This window comes from Amblyraja radiata, chromosome 28 (assembly GCF_010909765.2).
Source record: "Amblyraja radiata isolate CabotCenter1 chromosome 28, sAmbRad1.1.pri, whole genome shotgun sequence".
NCBI classification, from domain to species: domain Eukaryota; kingdom Metazoa; phylum Chordata; class Chondrichthyes; order Rajiformes; family Rajidae; genus Amblyraja; species Amblyraja radiata.
The window spans coordinates 4,580,727-4,593,231 of record NC_045983.1 but is presented as its reverse complement, the minus strand read 5'-3'; the positions used below and the strand labels follow the sequence as shown (position 1 = coordinate 4,593,231).

Sequence of the window (12,505 nt, the reverse complement as noted above, 5' to 3'; positions counted from 1 at the left end):
TGAATGGCGGTGCAGGCTCGAAGGGCCGAATGGCCTACTCCTGCACCTATTTTCTATGTTTCTATGATTTTGTACACCTCTATAAGTTCAGACTACTTTGGTTTCTGAGGGATGCTAGTCTTTCTCTAGTCACCCTCTTAATGTACATAAAATCTCTGAATTTTCCTTAATTTCATCCCACTTTTTGCCCTCCTGAATTAAGTATGCTCCTCGGTCCCCTGCTCCTCCAAGGATCCACTTGATCTCGGGTGCCTGGTCCGGTCCCATGCCTCCTTTGTCCAGACCAGATCCTCAATTTCTCCTGATCATTGAAACACTTCAAGCCAGCACGGCCATTCAACATGATCAACCGCAATCAGTATCCCGTTCCAGCTTTCTCCCCATATCCCTTGATTCCGTTAGCCCCAAGAGCTAAATCTAACTCTCTTGAAAACATCCAGTGAATTGGCCTCCACTGCTTTCTGTGGCAGAGAATTCCACAGATTCACTACTGTCTGGGAGAAAAAGTTTTTCCTCATCTCAGTCCTAAATGGCCGACCCACTGTGGATGGCATATCCACAGTTCCTTAATGCCACCTGCCTTGCTCTTCACTCCTAACAGGAACACGCATGCCTTAAACTCTCACGATCACACTTTTAAAAGCATCCCAACTTCCGTATTTCCCTATTCCTGCAAACAACCAACTTTAATTATTTGGCCCATCAGGTCTACTCCGCCATTCAATCATGGTCGATCTATCTTTCCCTCTCAACCCCATTCTCCTGCCTTCTCCCTGTGACACACTTACTGATTAGGAAGTTTTATCAATCTCCGCTTTAGAAAATACCCAATGCAAATCTAATTTGGTCTAATACCATCAGAATTGGCCTTGCCCAAATCCATAATGGCCCTGTCCCACGGTACGAGTTCATTCCAAGAGCTCTCCCGAGTTTACCCTGATTCGAACTCGGAGATTTACAGTAATGGCCACTCGTCGGTACTCGGGGCTCTCGTGGACATTTATCAACATGTTGAAAAATCTTCACGAGTCTTCCCGTGCTTCCCTGCCATTAGTGCGTCTTCCCGAGTACCTGCCGTTAACGTTACAAGCCGCTTAGAGACGTCCCCGAGCTCCAACGTACCAGCTACGTTCATTCTCCATGCTTACCCTGAGTTTGATTTTTTTTAAACTCGGGAGAGCTCTTGGAATGAACTCGTACCATGGGACAGGACTTTTACTTCAACGAGGGGCCCAATCTGTCCTTATCCACAACTATTTTAAAGTTGAAAGGCAGTGGTCACTGGACCACAAAAATACTTCAGTTATTTACCCAACCTAATTACCAATGAATAGGCCAACCTTTGCTTTCTCCATCATAGAGCCCTCTACAAATTGCCAAATGAAACGTTCCTCAACATATTTGACAAATCCCACCACACCCAAGCCCAGGGCAGTAGTGTTGTGGATGTAACCCAGTCCATCACACAGACCAGACCCCCCACCACTGACTCCATCTACACTTCACGCTGCCTCGGAAAAGCAGTCGACACAATCAAAGACTTGTCCCACCCCGGTCATTCCTTCTTCTCCCTGGTCCTGTCTGGCAGAAAGTACAGAAGCTTGAAAGAGCGCACCACCAGATTCAGGAACAGCTTCTTCCCCTCTTATCAGGATTGTGAACAGTCCCATCAAAAGCTAGGGTACTGTCCGATTCATCTCTGCCCCATTACGGACATTGGACTTTGTCTATGGAACTGGTGCGCTACAATGCTGAGAACTATATCTGTACTTCCCCTTTGCTCTATCCATTGTACTGTAGTTTGTATTTGTGTGTGGTAGATCCGATCTGCTCGGAGAGCGCACAAAACAAAGCGTTTCACTCAACCTTGGTACACGTGACAAAAATGAACCTACATTTCTATCCACCAACTTCGCTCCTATTATGCACTCAAGAAGCACTCCCCTCCTCTCAACGTGTGACCCCTGACAGGGGGAAAGATACCCCAGTCACATCATCTCATTTAAAAGACATCTGGACAGGTGCATGGATGGGAAAGGTTTAGCGGGATATGGGCCAAACACAGGCAGGTGGGACTAGTGTAGATGGTGCAGCACGGACAGGTTGGGCCGAAGGTCCTGTTTCCATGCTGTAAGACTATTGATGGTTTAACTACCGCTAGAAAGGAGATGAGGAGAAATTTATTTGGTCAGGAGGTGGTGAATCTGGAATTCATTGCCAGGCGGCTGTGGAGGCCAAGTCAATGGAGAATTTTAAGATGGAGATTGACATATTCTTGATTAGTATGGATGTCAGGGGTTATGGGGAGAAGGCAAGAGAATGGGGTTCAGAGGGGAAAATAGATCAGCCATGATTGAATGGTGGGGCCGAATGGCCTAATTCTGCTCCTAGCCTAAGGTTGGACCGTCTTGGCCACTTCTCAGTTCCGACAGTTTTACAAGGGTTCGAGAACAGAAACGTACTCAACACAGACTCACAGAAGCAATAAATCCAAGGTCAAACCACACAAGTGTGTGGTGACTTCATACTTCCACTCACGGTTTCCTTTATTGTCACGTGTGCCGAGATACAGTGAAAAGTGAAAAGCTCTTGTTGCTTGCGAGTCAGCCAGGCATGGTGGCACAGTGGTGGAACTGCTGCCTTGTGGCACCAGAGACCTGGGTTTGATCACAACTATAGGTGCTGTCGGTACGGAGTTTGTACCTTCTCCCGCGTGGGTTTTCTCCGGGTACTCCAGTTTCCTCCCACACTCCAAAGACGTACAGGTTTGTAGGCTAATTGGCTTGGTATACATGTAAATTGTCCCTAGTGTGTGTAGGATAGTGTTAGTGTGCGGGGATCGCTGGTCGACACGGCCTTGGTGGGCCGAAGGGCCTCAAATAAAGATTTCAGCTTTGAGATCCCAACATTGAGACTCTTGATTCTCAGTCAACTCCAAGGTCAACACAACCAAGTCTGTGGTGACCTCTGAATTACATTTTAGTTCAGCTTGTTGTCACATGTACCGAGGTACAGTGAAAAGCTTTTTTTGTTGCGTGCTATAAGACTATACATGATTACAATTAAACCGTCCACAGTGTACAGATACATGATAAAGGGAATAACATGAAAAATGCTTAGTACAAGATAAAGTCCAGTAAAGTCCAATCAAAGATAGTCCGAGGGTCTCCAATGAGGTAGATGATAGCTCAGGATCACTCTCTAACTGTTATCAGGCAAGATGGTTTCAGTTGGTTGTCCAAAAGGGAACTGCAGATGCTGTAATATCGAAGGTACACAAAATTGCTGGGGAAACTCAGCGGGTGCAGCAGCATCTATGGAGCGAAGGAAATAGGCGACGTTTCGGGCCGAAGGGTTTCGGCCCGAAACGTCGCCTATTTCCTTCGCTCCATAGATGCTGCTGCACCCGCTGAGTTTCCCCAGCAATTTTGTGTACCTAAGATGGTTTCAGTTGCCTGATAACAGCTGGGAAGAAACTGTCCCTGAATCTGGAGGCGTGCCTTTTCACACTTCTGTACCTCTTGCCTGATGGGAGAGTGTACCTCAGTACACGTGACAATAATGTAAATAACAAACTGCTCAAACAAAAATTTAATTTTACCTCAGAGCAAACAGTCTTGATCAAAGATCGTTTAAGGCTCTCCAATGAGCTAGATCAGGGCTGGGGAACCTTTTCATGAAGGAAGGCCGCATTAAGTTAGCTGTAATCTAATAAGGCCACATCCAAGATACTTCAATTAGATTACTTCAAAATGTACATTATTTTGTTAAAATAGCCCTCATGACTTACTAATGTTTGAATTGTGGCAGTCAGTCGGGGAGGATTATTTTGTTGAATCTTCCTTTCTTCTTTGGTATTTTAAATACGTTAATTTTAAGATTTAAACAAAAATAATAAGATGAACAAAAACATATTAATAAAAATAAAAGGATTTGTTCTACACAATTTGGATTCATTCCAAAGGCCGCACAATGGCCTAGAAGGCCGCAGGTTCCCCACCCCCGAGCTAAATAACAGCTCAGGAGCTTCTCAATACAGGTAGCTCACGGGACAAATTAAATTAACCTTACGGCCATACTAGAACGTACCAGCCCCACCTCATCATCAGTCTCGCCTGAAGCCACTTGTAGCTGTGTGACCAAGTTATTTCTTCCAAGCTCACAAACAAAAGCCATCCAATCTGAACACAGGCAAGATTCAAGTGCAAAACAAAAAGATCAGTGGGAATTTAAAGAATGAGTCACCAAAGCTTACTACCTCAAGAGGATCAGGCTCTTGCTCCACTGGTTAGTCTGGTGTGTTTGGTTCAGAGATACAGCGTTCACACTCATTCTATCTTGTCCCACTTTCCTATCCACTCCCTGCACACTAGGGGCAATTGTACCGAGGCCAATTAAGCTACAAACCCACAAGTCTTTGGGATGTACACATACTGTCCGATTCACCTCTACCTCATTGTCGACATTGGGCTTTGTCTTTGGAACTGGTGCGCTACAATGCTGAGAACTATATTCTACACTCTGTATCTTCCCCTTTGCTCTATCTATTGTACTCGAGTTTGAATTGGTCTAGACTTTAGAGATACAGCGCAGAAACAGGCCCTTCGGCCCACCGAGTCTATGCCAACCAGATTGTATTGGCCAGACTTGATTGTATAGTATGATGCGACATGCTTGGGTAGCATGCGAAACAAACAGCTTTTCACTGTACATTTAGTTTAGTTCATTGTCACATGCACCACGGTACAGTGAAAATATTTTGTTGCGTGCTAACCAGTCAGCAAAAAGACTACACAGTACATGATTACAATCGAGCCGTCCACAGTAAACAAATACAGGATAAAGGGAATAACACGAGTGCAAGATAAAGTCCAGTAAAGTCAGGGGGTGGGTGGGTGAGGTGGGTGGTACGAGGGGCAGGTATATCTCCACTTCTTTCTTTTTTCCCCTTCTCCTCTCTTATATCTTTATCCACTCCAAAAAAAGTAAATATCGTAAGTCGAAAACGCATCTAATACAATTTGGTCACGTGACTGGACATGAGCTGCAGCTCGCCGCCGTTGCCCAGCATTTGCACCATTGTAAAGTTGAAATATCGCAAGTCGAAGCATCATAAATCGGGGAGCATCTATACATGGTTACAATCAAGCCGTCCACAAGTGTACAGATACAGGATAAAGGGAATCACGTTTAGTGCAAGATAAAGTCCAGTATAGTCCAATTAAAGACAGTACGAGGGTCTCCAATGAGGCAGATAGTAGCTCAGGACCGCTCTCTGGTTGGTGATAGGACGGTTCAGTTGCCTGATAACAGCCGGGAAGAAACTGTCCCTGAATTTGGAGGTGTGCGTTTTCACACTTCTATACCTCTTGCCCGATGGGAGAATGCACCTTCATATACGTGACAATGATAAACAAATCTAGTTTTACCTCAAAGCAAATAGTTCTGAACACGCTGAACATACTTTACTAAACCAGACGATAATTGTTTCTTGAGCAACTCAACTTTTAGATAGTAGTTTAGGACCGCTCTCTAGGTGTGGTAGGATGGTTCGGTTGCCCGATAACAGCTGGGAAGAAACTGTCCCTGAATCTGGAGGTTTAGTTTAGAGATACAGCACGGAAACAGGCCCTTCGGCCCACCGAGTCCGCGCTAACCAGTGATTGCTGCACACTAACACCATCCTACACACGCTAGGGACAATTTACACTTATACCAAGCCAATTAACCTACAAACCTGCACGTCTTTGGAGTGTGGGAGGAAACAGAGATACCTGCTAAAGCTGAAGTAAAGTTGTACCGTTTATTTAAAAAAACCTTTTACAATCTGACTAGAAAGAGATTTTTTTTTCTGTGTTTGTGCAAAGATTGTACACAATGCTAACAATGTTTTGTTCGGGGAAAATCCGCGCGGTCACGTGGAGAACATACAAACTCTGCACAGGCAGCACCCGTAGTCGGGATCGAACATGGGACTCTGGTGCCGGAAGCTCTGCAAGGCAGCAACTCTACCGCTGCGCCACCCCATAAACGCAGGTGTGCGTATACACGTTGAGGAAGCCAATTGTGTTGAATTTACTCTGTGGATAATCCATCCCTTGCAGCCGTCTCCAAAAGCAATCTCCTGTGCAAACATCCAACCATCATATACCATGACCAGCAAAACATTGTGAGCATTGTGTACAATATTTGTACAACACAAAAAAAATCATCTCTTTCTAGTCCGATTGTAAAAGGTTTAACACAAACGGTACGGCTTTATTTCAGATCTCGCAGGTTACTCCGAGATCTTCGGTTTCCTCCCACACTCCAACGATGTACAGCTTTGTGTGTCCCTAGTCCGTGTAGGATAGTGTTGGTGTGCAGGGATCACTGGTCGGCGGGGACTCGGTGGGCCGAAGGGCCTGTTTTCGCGCTGTATCTCTAAATAAAACTAAAACTCTTCTGCCACACTCCACATCACTAACTTGCAGCTTCCACGAGCGCATTAATCCTCGGCTCAGGGGAGACGTGCAGCAGGGGACAGAGGGGAAGATGCAGAATAGAAACATGCCCTTCGGCTCACCCCAGTCAGTCCGCACTGACCATCAACTACCCACTTCCACCAGTACAGCACGGAAACAGGCCGTCTGGCCCAGCGACTCCGTGCCAACTAGCGATCCCCGCACATTAACACTATCCACACTCACGCAAGGGACAATTACAATGGTTTTTAACCAAAGCCAATTAACCTACAAACCTGCACGTCTTTGGAGAGTGGGAGGAAACCACAGCTGCTGGAGAAATGCCCACGCAGGTCACGGGGAGAACGTACAAACTCAGAGGAGACAGCACCCATAGTCAGGATCAAACCCGGGTCTCTGGCGCCGTGAGGCAGCAACTATACCGCTGCGCCACTGTGCCGCCAGAGTTAAATATAGTCAGCTGGGAACTGTATTCCACAACCACAATGAACAAAACAATACCTGTAGCTGTTCCATTCTGTCTGTGCGGCTTTGAATCGGAGTGGTTTCGACAGTAGTCTCACACACCCATAGGCAAATGCACTAATTTCTCTTGAACCATCCTGGCCTCCTGTAATCCTTCCAAAAAGGCTGCAGGCACAGAGTTATTCGCCTCTGGACAATGTTTTTTTTAATGTTTTTTTTTAAATGAGAGGCAGTTAAAAAAAAGGCATCGTTCGACAAAAACAAGACTTTTCCTGCCCCACTAACCAAAATAAAGCTTGCTCGACAAGTCCAGCAAAGATCTCCAAGATGGACACAATAGACAATAGGTGCAGGATTAGGCCATTCGGCCCTTCGAGCCATTCAATGTGATCGTGGCTGATCATCCCCAATCAGTACCCCGTTCCTGCCTTCTCCCCATATCCCCTGTCTCCGCTATCTTTAAGAGCTCTATCTGGCTCTCTTGAAAGTATCCAGAGAACCGGCCTCCACCGCTCTCCGAGGCATGAATTCCACAGACTCACAACTCTGTGAGAAAAAGTGTTTCCTTGTCTCGGTTCTAAATGGCTTCTGTCCCCCTCTGTTTTGAGAAGTGGGGGGCTAAATTGGTTTGTCCCGTATTTGATTGCTACTACTCGGGTCGAGGGGACTGTCGGGTCAGAGCATCGTGTCCGGCTCCGCCTCACCCATACCGACGTAGTGCAGCCCATGGAGTGCAGCAGCAGCAGCAGCAGCGCCTCGCCCGTGGCCCCGTCAGTCGGTCGGCAGCCCGGCCAGCTGTCCGACCTTCAGACCTTCGCTTACCGCCGACACCACCACCACCACCACCACTCCTCCTCATGGCCGATCATCGGTTCATGAGTTGGATGGGGTGCCGGACTTTGGGTGCAGGCCAAAACTCCTCAGCTGGCCCGCCAACTGGGCTTTGTGTGCAGTCCAGCACCCGGGCCAACTCATCATTCACCCAGCCATGGCCGAGTCAGTCAACGAATTGCCGTCGGGAAATTGTTCCTTATTTTGACCTTTTGTCCCGTATGTGGGAGTGAAAAAGTTGGCAAGCCTACTCCCGCCCCCTGGGGAACAAAGGTGGATGGGCGAGGGGAGGGACGTGGTGCAGAAGGAAGGAGATGGCTGGAGGCCCGAAAAAGCCTGGGACTCGCCTGGACCAGGCAACGCTCATAAGAAATGTAGTGTGGACTTTGGAAATGGCGCCAAAATATGGCAGCTCTTGCATGAGGGCTCCGTAGACTATTTATGTACACTTGCTAATTGGGGATCGGCGCTCGGACCAGACAGTCCCCTCGACCCGAGTAGTAGCAGTCAAATACGGGACAAGGCCGGCCCCATATGGGACAAAGCAATTTAGACCAATATACGGCATGTCCCGGTTAATACAGGACAGTTGGCAACCCTACCCCCATAAATGTGAGGTTATCCACTTTGGTGGCAAAAACAGGAAGGCAGATCATTATCTAAATGGTGTCAAGTTGGGAAAAGGGGAAGTACAACAAGATCAGTCAATGAAAGTAAGCATGCAGGTACAGCAGGCAGTGAAGGAAGCGAATGGCATGCTGGCCTTCATAACGCGAGGAGTTGAGTATAGGAGCAAGGAGGTCCTCTTGCAATTGTACATGGCCCTAGTGAGACCAAACCTGGAGTATTGTGTGCAGTTTTGGTCTCCAAATTTGAGGAAGGACATTCTTGCTATTGAGTGACTGCAGCGTAGGTTTACAAGGTTAATTCCTGGGATGGCGGGACTGTCATATGTTGATAGATTGGAGCGGCTGGGCTTGTATACCCTGGAATCTAGAAGGATGAGAGGGTCTCTTATTGAAACATAAGATTGTTAAGGGTTTGGACACACGCTAGAGGCAGCAGACATGTTCCCAATGTTGTGGGAGTCCAGAACCAGGGGCCACAGTTTAAGAATAAGGGGTAAGCCATTTAGAACGGAGATGAGGAAAAGCTTTTTCACACAGAGTGGCGAGTCTGTGGAATTCTCTGCCTCAGAGGACGGTGGAGGCTGGTTCTGTGGATGCTTTCAAGAGAGAGTTAGATAGACCTCTTAAAGATAGAGTCAGGGGATATGGGGAGAAGGCAGGAGTAGGCCATTCGGGCCCTTCGAGCCAGCACCACCATTCATTGTGGATAATCAGCCATGATCAACATTGAATGGCGATGCTGGCTCGAAGGGCCGAATGGCCTACTCCTGCACCTATTGCCTATTGTCTAAAAGCAGCCAACATTATCAAAGACTCGTCCCACCCGGTCATTCCTTCTTCTCCCTGGTCCTGTCTGGCAGAAGGTACAGAAGCTTGAAAGCGCGCACCACCAGACTCAGGAACAGCTTCTTCCCCTCTGTTACCAGGCCTCTGAACGGTCCTTCCATAAGCTAGGGCACTGTCCGATTCACCTCTACCCCACTGCGGACATTGGACTTTATCTATTGAACTGGTGCGCTACAATGCTGAGAACTATATTCTGCACTCTGTATCTTCCCCTTTGCTCCACCTGTTGTACTTGAGTTTGACTTGATTACAAGGCAAGTTTACCCAACCCCAGAGCAGTCGGTGCCTGGAAGGCCATGCAAGGAGACGTCAGAGTGATACAGTGTGGAAACAGGTCCTCTGGCCCAACTTACCCACACTGACCAACATGCCCCATCTACACTAGTCCCACCTGCCTGCGTTTGGCCCATATCCCTCCAAACCCATGACCCATGGACATTCAGATAGTAACTGCCTCAACTACCTCCTCTGGCAGTTCATTCCATACATCCACCAGCCTTCATGTAAAAACAGTTGCCGCTCAAGTTCCTATTATATCTTTCCCGCCCTCACTTTAGTCCTCTGGTTCTTGATTCCCCAACTCCGGGTCAAAGACTGCATTTACCCCATCTAACCCTCTCATGATCCTATACACTTCTGTAAAACCACCCCTCATCCTTCTGCTCACCACAGAATTGAGACCTAGTCTGCCCAACCCCATAGCTCAGGCCCTCAAGTCCTGGCAACATCCTCGGGAATCTTCTCTGCACCCTTTCCAGCTTGACAACGTCTTTCCTATAACAGGGTGACCAACATCTAAATGGGGCCTCACCAGTGTCCTGTACACTGCAACATGACCTCCCAACTTCTATAGTCAATACTGTGACTTAATGAAGGGCAGTGCCTAAAATGGAGGCCAGAGTGCTGAAAATGGTGGCCAATACGTTCACGCCACTTGAGGCATTTAGATAAGCACATGAACAGGCCGAAGATGACCATGTGCAAGCAGATGTAGTTTAAATTGGCATCATGACCAGTACAGACAATGTGGGCTGAAGGGCCTGGTCCTATGCTGCACTACAATCTAATTCCGTGCCTCACCCCACAATATCCCTGCCCGGAGCGGAAATACAAGCGTGGAGTTCGCACCCAAAAATCGATGACTCAGGAGGTTGCGACAGCAAGATAAGTTTAAGCAACACTTGAAAGATAAACACTCCACAGGGCCAGCCAATTATTTTCATAAACGATTAGAGAAAAGAGAGGCAGGAACAGGCCTTTCCACCCTTCAAACCGGTTCTGCTGTTCAAGAAGAGCATGGCTTGATTTGAGAGCTAAAATTGCAGCAGGGCCTAGATCGGTTGGGCAGTTAGGCTGAGGAATGGTTGATGGAATTTAATACGGAGAAATGTGAGGTGTTGCATTTAGGAGCCTAACATGGGCAGGACCTACACAGTGAATGGTTGGGAGTGATCATAGGTGATAGGAACAGAATTAGGCCATTCGGCCCATCAAGTCTACTCTATTCAATCATGGCTGATCTATCTCTTCCTCCTAACCCCATTCTCCTGCCTTCTCCCCATAACCCCCGACACCCATACTAATCACAAATCTATCCATTGCTACCTTAAAAATATCCACTGACTTGGCCTGCTCCGCTGTCTATGGCAATGAATTCCACAGATTCACCATCCTCTCACTAATTAAATTCCTCCTCATCTCCTTCCCAAAGGAACGGCCTTTAATTCTGAGACTATGACCTCTAGTCCAAGAATCTCCCACTAGTGGAAACATCCTCTCCACATCCACTCTATCCAAGCCTTTCACTAATCTGTACGTTTCAATGAGGCCCCCCCCCTCATTCTTCTAAACTCCAGCGAGTACAGGCCCAGTGCCGACAAACGCTCATCATAGGTTAACCTACTCATTCCTGGGATCATTCTTGCAAACCTCCTCTGGACCCTCTCCAGAGCCAGCACATCCTTTCTCAGATATGGGGCCCAAAATTGCTCACAATATTCCAAATGTGGCCTGACCAGCGCCTTATAGAGTCCCAACATTACATCCCTGTTTTTGTATTCAAGCCCTTTTGAAATACATGCTAGCATTGCGTTTACTTTCTTTACTACCGATTCGACTTGCAGATTAACTATTTGGGAATCCTGCACCAGCTCCCAAGTCCCTTAGTACCTCTGATTCCTGAATTCTCTGTTGTAGAGCAGAGGGATCTGGGAGTGCAGGTGCACAGTTATTTGAAAGTGGCATCGCAGGTAGGTCGGGTAGTCAAAAAGGCTTTCGGCCTTCATCAGTCATGTTGTAGTTATATAGGATGTTGGTGAGGCCGCATTTGGAGTAGTGTGTTCAGTTTTGGTCACCATGTCATAGGAAAGATGATGTCAAGCTGGAAAAGGGGTTCAGAGATTTACAATATGATGTTGCCAGGATTCGAGGACCTGAACTATAGGAAGAGATTGAGCAGGCTTGGACTCTAGTCCTTGTTGCGCAGGAGGATGAGGGGCGATCCTACAGAAGTGTATAAAATCATGAGAGGAATAGATCAGGTAGACACACAGAGTCTCTTGCCCAGAATATGGGAAAATCTAGAACCAAAGGAATTAGGTTTGTAAGCGGGGAAAGATTTAATAGGATCCCAAGTGGTAACTTTTATTTTTACACAACGGTGGTGGGTGTATGGAACAAGCTGCCAGAGGAGGTAGTTGAGGCAGGGACTATCACAATGTTTAAGAAACATTTGGACAGGTGCATGGATAGGAAAGGTTTAGAGGGATATGGGCCAAAAGCAGGCAGGTGGGACTAATGTGGATGGGGCATGTAGGTCGGTGTGAGAAAGTTGGGCCGAAGGGCCTGTTTCCACACTGTATAACTCTATGGCTAATTTCTTCCTGCACTGACCTCAAAAATATTCTCATCTCAGTCTGAATGTACTCAGTGACTAAGTCTTGGATAGAGGGAGATACTAAAACTACACACACACACTGGAAATCTGGAATAATGTCAGAAAGTGCTGGAAAGAAAAGTCAGGCTAGGCAGCATCGATGGAAAGAGAAAGTTGTCATGAACTGTTTCTCTTTCCATAGATGCTGCCTGGCCCAGGCTTCTCCAACAGTTTATGGGTTTTCTTCCAAAGATATCGTGGCGATGTTTCTGCTCTCTAGTTACAGTCCATCTGTTTTGCCCATTGTAATCAGTTCAGCAGCTCTCCAATGACTCTCACCAACGTCGACAGAAGCATCGCTATCGGGGTGTATCGCAGCTTGGTTTGACAATGAA

At 47.1% G+C, this 12,505-nt stretch overlaps 1 protein-coding gene across 1 annotated transcript in view; it reads right to left on the bottom strand.

Moving 5' to 3' along the window:
• rflnb (refilin B) overlaps positions 1-12,505 on the bottom strand; it is a 58,646-nt gene that overhangs the window by 27,233 nt on the left and 18,908 nt on the right. The window lies entirely within an intron of this gene.